Source organism: Arachis ipaensis, chromosome B04 (genome assembly GCF_000816755.2).
Source record: "Arachis ipaensis cultivar K30076 chromosome B04, Araip1.1, whole genome shotgun sequence".
Lineage (NCBI taxonomy): Eukaryota > Viridiplantae > Streptophyta > Magnoliopsida > Fabales > Fabaceae > Arachis > Arachis ipaensis.
The window spans coordinates 103,250,931-103,258,547 of record NC_029788.2 but is presented as its reverse complement, the minus strand read 5'-3'; the positions used below and the strand labels follow the sequence as shown (position 1 = coordinate 103,258,547).

At 29.5% G+C, this 7,617-nt stretch overlaps 1 long non-coding RNA gene across 1 annotated transcript; it reads right to left on the bottom strand.

The window, feature by feature from the left end:
* On the bottom strand, positions 769-2,703 carry LOC110271155. Its single transcript, XR_002361439.1, has 2 exons — positions 1,652-2,703; positions 769-1,024 (listed from the first exon to the last, which is right to left on the bottom strand). It is a non-coding gene; the product is annotated as an uncharacterized LOC110271155 (long non-coding RNA).

Below are 7,617 nucleotides of genomic sequence, written 5' to 3'. Positions count from 1 at the left end.
AGGAATATTAGCTAATAAATTATTACTTTTTAACATAGTTTTAGATGATGTACTGAACTGACATAAAAAGGAGAGTGAAAATAAAACAAATAAATTTATAGCAGTGAAACTTTTCAATTGCAGAAGGAATATTAGCTAATAAATTATTACTTTTTAACATAGTTTTAGATGATGTACTGAACTGACATAAAAAGGAGAGTGAAAATAAAACAAATAAATTTATAGCAGTGAAACTTTTCAATTGCAGAAACTTACACAAAATAGTTTTTCTTTTTATTTGGGATGATTTTGAGAGTGAAAATAAAACAAATAAATAGGAAAAAAAAGAGAGTATAATCTAAAAACAAATCTAAATCAAGCATTGGCCAAAGATCAACAATAGAGAAGGATCACAGTATCATACTCACACGTTATCTTAACACAAAACTCACAAAAATCCATTTACATCAAGATGTAGCAGTTTGCAGCAAAGACAAAGAAATATTTTAATTTTATGATAAAAAATGTTGGAAAAAAAAACAGTAAGAAACTGGTCTTACAAACAATTATAGATTAGATATTTGTTCATGATAAAAAATGACAGATAGAAATATTTTAATTTTAAACTTTGATATATCTTTAAATCCAAGTGCATTCTTAACCCTTGATTCAAGGATCATTGGCAATTGAACATGAAATCTATGTTTCAATCTTTGATCCAGTTTTATTTCATTTTTCCAATTCCATCACCATTTGCTCTAAATCTCACATCTTTTCAAACAACAAATATAACTAATGTTAAAAAGACATATACAAATATTTTTTTAATGCTACATAAGTGTTCCAAATTGAATTTGAGCACTTATGCTCTAAATATTACTATCTCAACACATACTTTAAGCCTTGATAACAGTTAAAAAGACAAATATCAAAATAAATGAAACCTTTTAAGTCCTTGACCCTTTTTCCGAATGCAGTCAATTTGGCATGAATCTACTACCGCAACCTGTTCCTCCTGCCAACTCTCCAAATCATCATCTACAGGCTACCGTAAACAAAGGAACATACTTCTCACTGTTCTCAGTCTTTGGAAAGTATTGCAGTTCTAAAGAAAATCATAATTCATTAATTACTCATAATTCATTGCAAAACAAACAACACAATGCAACAATATCTTCATCCACCTAAGAATGAAAACTAATACACCTCAGTTTTAACAAAAATTAAATTTACAAGAGCCAGTGTGACAAATCAAAGAAAAAAATAGTGGAAGAAAAAGAAATAATTAACATAATTATTCTTCAGTTACTCTTCATTGATATAGACAAACAACGTAATGCAACAACAAAATCCAGATACTTATGAAAGCTAACAACACACTAATAAAGAAGGGTATTAAGAGCAACATAAAAGATATTGCTTCATTGTTTTGTACATTCTCAAGTAAAAAAGTAATGCTTCTATTAATCTGTTTGGAGAGAAGTTGGAATGGACAAAACAAAAACAAAAAACTTACTAAATAAATAAAAAGAATAATTTAAAAATATCAAAGGTTAAAGTGTATTGGAGATAAAATAATAATAATAATAATAAAACAGCTTTTGCTTTCCATGAGTTGGCACTTTACAGCAAAGTGGAATCAACTCATGATATCCGTAAGAATTGCACCCACCATTTCCATAAGCCATCTAGTATCTTCCTATGCTCTCTCCATTAATCCATACCTGACCCTTCTCCATTCTTTCCATGTCCAAAGCCAATGGTTCATTCCCATCCGGTGGCATTGGAATAAACTTGAAGTGTTTATTTATCATTATTGTATTGGTAAGCTTATATGTAGTTGTTAAAATTCAAATTCCTAATCCACATTAAAAGAAACTATTATTACCTTGTGCCATTTCAATTAGCTAGAGAATATGTGTTTTTATGAAATCAAGTTCTAGTGGGTTCAGTTTGAAAATTTATACACCTTATATAAACAATTATCGCTAGATATATATACTAAATAAAGCAGCTCTTGCTATGGCAACCTCCAGTGTGCACCACTATTACATCATCCATTTCTAGTATCTATAAAGAAACTGTCATAATATAAAGCAATTCGCTATTGATCACTATCTCTGTATATTTTCTTTGAATTTAAGAAATTATGTAAGAAAAATTATGGTTACAATCATGTAAGAAATTATGACTTTAGTAGCAAATATATTCTAGAGCAAATATGTTAAAATGATGATGCAAAAGTTTTTACTCCTCTCTAGATGTTCTGCTCATGTACCACCAAAAGTGTTGATATTTTTCATTCTTGTAACATCTTCAATAAATATAGCAAATTATGCAGTTATGAAAATTTTTTCACATCAATCATAAGCGTCATAGTTCATTAAGGAGAAATCAAGGGCTTTCCGATTTGATTAAGTAATGACATCAAAAGTGATTAAAAGGAAAAAATGGCTAAGACTAACCAAATGCTATACCACAAAGCAAAAATCAATATTTGAAGTGGAACTACGGCAACATAGCTATTTAGAGTACTCTCTAAATTAGGTTCTGTCATGTAAAAGTAAATTGCTCATCCAAACACAAATTCGAATGCAAATGGGATGAATGTAAAATGTAGTTGGGATATTATTTGGTGTATAAAATAAGAATATCTTTATTATTTGAAAAAATATATGAAAATTTGTAGGCCAGCTAAAATGATTTCTATTTAAAAATAAAAAAAGTAGTAATTAGGTAACATGAACATTTTTCAATAATATCAGTATCAGTTTTGCTTTTCTCTTTTCCTCCACACGTGTATTTGATATATATCACTTGCTCAAACATTTAGTTGAATTTCAATCAGATAGTAATTGATTGACAAATTTAATTGAATAAATCATGAACATTTTTGTATCAATACAAATGGGAGTTTCATAATATGCAATCACCAACTAATTTCCTATTTTCATTCAAGAAAAAAGAAATAAAGACAACATTGCATAATACTAACTATTTAACCAAATTAGAGATGATAAAAAGAACCCAGAGGCAAATAAGAAAAAATCCTGATTTCAGGCTTCACTATTGTTCCTTTTTGATAGAGACCAAAACGCAAGAAAATAAAATAAATTTTATCTCATATTACAAAAAATGAAAGACTGTAAATTTAATGGACAAAGAATATTAAACCAATTATAATTAAAATTTACAGAAGTGTATGAATTAGCTAAACTCTTTGATTTTTTACTTCAAGTTTTGTATTAAATAATTACTACTAACATGCATGCAAAAAATAGCCTGGGAAATATTCTAAGCAAAAAAATTAAATAAATTTTATGTCAAAAAGGACATTAAACACCAGAGAAAAATAGAAAAGAAAAAAGAATTAATAATTAAATTCAAATAGAATGAAAAAATTAAATAAAAAAAGATTAGTAAAAAACATATGAATTAATAAGAATGGTAATATCAAATTACACTAATACATCAGCTTTTTTTACCTAAAGTAACAACTAACCAATATACCCTATCCCCTTACAAAGATACTTATCATTGATGAAATCAAAACAAAAGCAAATGAATAATAACACTTTTTTATATTAAAGAATGTTGCTGCATTGTTACTTTTATATGATTGAATTCATTTGCTTAGTTTAAGATTTTAGAATACTGGATTATAGAATCATTCAAACAACAGTTGTTGCTAGTATTCAAATTTAATCTATATGAATAAAAATAAATCAATATAGCAATTAAAAGGTAGTAGAAATACTTACATCAAATGCCTTGGACTCCAATTGTTTTTGTTTTGCATTTCTCACCGATTCACCAACGAGTATTGCCTACTCATCATAATTTTCAAAGATATATTGAAGATTATACCAAAGTTTACTACCACACCTTAATTAACAACATATCTCCTTTAAGATGAATGTTGAATAAAATACAACTGCTGAATAAGATAATGCGAAGAGATAGTTTTTCACACAACAATAACAAAAGAAAATGGTGTTTATCGCGTTACTGACATAGTTGATTTGCACTTCACACAATTAATGCAAAAAAAACTTGTTATCATTTATTTGCACAACAATAATATTACTAAAACATAACTAACCGCTTAATTCGTTCATTTATTTGTTTACTGCAAAATAGATTTTAATAAAAGGCATTATTACATCTGGAAACAACAAACCCAGAATAAAAACAACTATATTGCAAGACATTATGAAACTACTTATGATCTTATTTGTAAAAATTCAATAACTTATCATTGTGAAGTATCATTGAAACATGCACACCCGTAAAAATACTACTCAACTGGACATTCTAGATTTCAAGATTTATACTAAATGCAAATTCAGAATTTTCCAATGAGAAAAAAGCTAAAATACTTACATCATACAAAGATGATGGCACCAAAGTTTCATACAGTTCATTAAGCGTGATGACACCTTTGACACCAAGTTTCTTCAAGTCGAGAACATCTTTGGAGATGGGACTGCACCCAACAACAAAATCGGTAAACAACAACAAACACACTAAATCGCTTGCTCAAACAAAGATAAAGCTTTTTTCTAACTCATGAAGAAGTTCCCACACAACCCTACCATGTATAAACTTGAAAAAGAAAGCTATTAAATTAAAATTGCAGATTGAACAACAGCAACTTCTATATGTTTTCTTTGGTCAAACTTTTCAATAATAATTTTAGAGTTACAAACAGATAGAACAAAGTATGGAATGCTTATTAAAAAAAATCATTAAAGGACCTTAAAAAATACCAATATTATTGTCTATTGGAATGCTTTACTTATAGTGATAACCTTGCAAAAATTTATTAATAGCTGATTCTTTGAAAATGCCATAATATAAAACAATTGTGTATATTTTCTTTAAATATAATTAATTAAATGATGCATATTCAAATACAAAAGAACAATTAATTTATTGTATATGCATACTTGTAGAAAGGAAAAAAAAAGAACTACTTAATTTAAAAGAATTCCATATTTACATTAATAAACTGGAGTAGTGCAGAGGAAATAAAAAAATTACTTCTAAGATAAGTGTCTCTCTTGGATGCTTTCTTTTTGAGAGTATAGAGTACCACTACTTGGTTATTCTCACTTTGAAGAGTACATTGTAGTGCAATTATCTTTATCAATGGAGGTGATAATGAATATCAATATAATCCTTTAAACATCCATAGTTCAGAAGAAAACTTGAATAGTACCTCTAAAAATAAACTTGCCATTTGCATTCATTCTTTTCTATATATCACCAATATATTCTGGATAAAGAAATGGAGAAACTTAAAAAACGCTAGATCTTTCAAAGAAATACTTTTCACGAATTGAGTATTTGCAACCTAGAAAAATTGTACAATGATAAAATAATTTTTTTTGTATCAATGTTCAAAGAATTGAAAAAGAAGCTCACACATTGTCGGATCAAAAGAAGTAATGAACTTACCACAAAAATAATCTCTTCAACTAACAAAGCTTTCATGACAAATAATATCTTTTCACCAATGTTCTCTCCACCAATAGGTTTTTCTTTGCTTGAAATTACTGCCCTCATTCCATCCAGTAGTATATCAGGCTTCACTTTTACTATTCTATTAATGGAAGCACAAAGTGAATATGAAAACAAATTTATAGAAATCAAAAAATAAAAAAAAACTAAAAATAAAAATAGAATCATAAACACATGATATCCTTTCACAAGATGTGTTCTAGTTTTTCAAAGCTATCAAACCTAATCTTTCGGTGAAGTTTAATGGTCAAAGAAACACTTCATACATTTCATTGATTTTGCGAAATCAAACAATTTGTGTGACTATTTTAACTTTTAAAAAGTAAATTACCTCTGCAACATGGCGGATCACAGCATCTCAGATCTCTGCGTTCTCTTCACCCGTATGGTCAACTTGCCGCCTCCAACTTCTTGTCTTCTCAACGGAAACAGCTCCGAAGCCTATGCCACTATGTTTTCTTTTTTTTGCTAGATGCTCTCCCAATTGCAATCGAAAAAGGATTCTCATACTTTATGCTAGAAAATAACAAAATTTAACCCATAATAATATCAACTGAAAAGACAATAGACGTTAAACATAACAAAATAAACATTAAGAACGAATCTTGGGAGGGCATCCTGTGCTAAGCACCTACTTCACATAAAATAACCCTTCACCTAGTTGTAAGCTGCAAACAAATTACAGTAGAAGAGTATTAGTTCTTATTGATTTGGAATTAGCACGGATCACATAAACTGCATTTTTCTAGTATCATTCAAGAGAAATGTATTAATATAAGGGTCTTTTGATAAGATATTTCTTTGGTCCTGTAACAGCAACTAAATGTTACCTGTTAAAACTGAATCTTTCCACTAATAATTATCTTCCCCTCTGGTCTCTGCATCCATGCATTTGGGAAAAGCAGGGAGGATCAAAAACATAGACGATGAGAGACTATATGTACTTAGCTCTCCATGCTTCACTGTAAGTTGTGCAGCTCTAGTGTATCTAAAAATAATACAGAAAATGAAAATCAGATACACAAACACAACAAAACTATAGTAACTAAGGAAGATAGTTCTCTACATCACCAGCCACTAAAATATTTTTGCTCCAAAAAACACAGTTGAAATTCAGAAAAAAAAATTATTTTCACAGCTAACCATTCACGGAGAGAGAACTAACCATTCTGAGGATGGCTATAATTAACGTAACCGAGCGATCGGCGAGTAGTCAACTCGCATTTGCAGGACCCACTGCTGCCGCTGGCAAAGGAGCGGCTGCAACGCTGTTTTGTAATGGAAGCTATTATGTGGATCCAACAGTGGCATGGCCTCCGTCATCATTATGCTTCGTTGTCTTTCTCTCTCTCCCTTAACCCTCTCTTCTCTATGACGTCGCCGGAGAAGTCTTCTCTTACAGGCGCCATCCCTGCCAAGAATTGCATCCCTCTCATCTTCCCTTCTCGTTTTCTAAATTTTTACTTTCTCAGTTTTTTAAATTTCTCACCCAACACTTTCTTCATAGAACTTTTTTGAATTTGTATTATTTTATGTTTTATTGATTTTTAATGATGTGCCACATGTCTATCACAGGAAGCTCCACTGGTCAATTATACAAACTGCCACTTGTCAAGCAACTAACATACTACTACTCTCTTATTATATATTAATAGATAGATTTGACTATTAATTGTGTGAAAGATAAATTCAAATAAAAAATAAAATTAAAAAGGAAAAAGTTTAGAAAAAATTGCGTCACAATATTATTTTAAAATTACCGTCGGATTTATGGAGAGCATAATCCAATAGTAATAGTGCAGAAAATAGGATATTGTGGCACCAACGTTACCGTCGGAAAAAATCTGCCGGTAACCAAATAATTTTTCGGGCAGGTAATCTGTCTCAAAATCCGACGGTAGTTACCATCGGACGACAAAATTCGATGGTACTGGTTACTGGCAAGGTTTATAATTCCAACGGTAAATCTGTCGGTACTTAACTTACCGTTGGATTTTATTCATTTTTCTGACAAAAATTTCGACGATACTCAGCGTTTTTCTTGTAGTGTATTATTAATTTTATACATTTAATTTATAATAATCATATATAATTTTATACCCTTATAATTTTCAC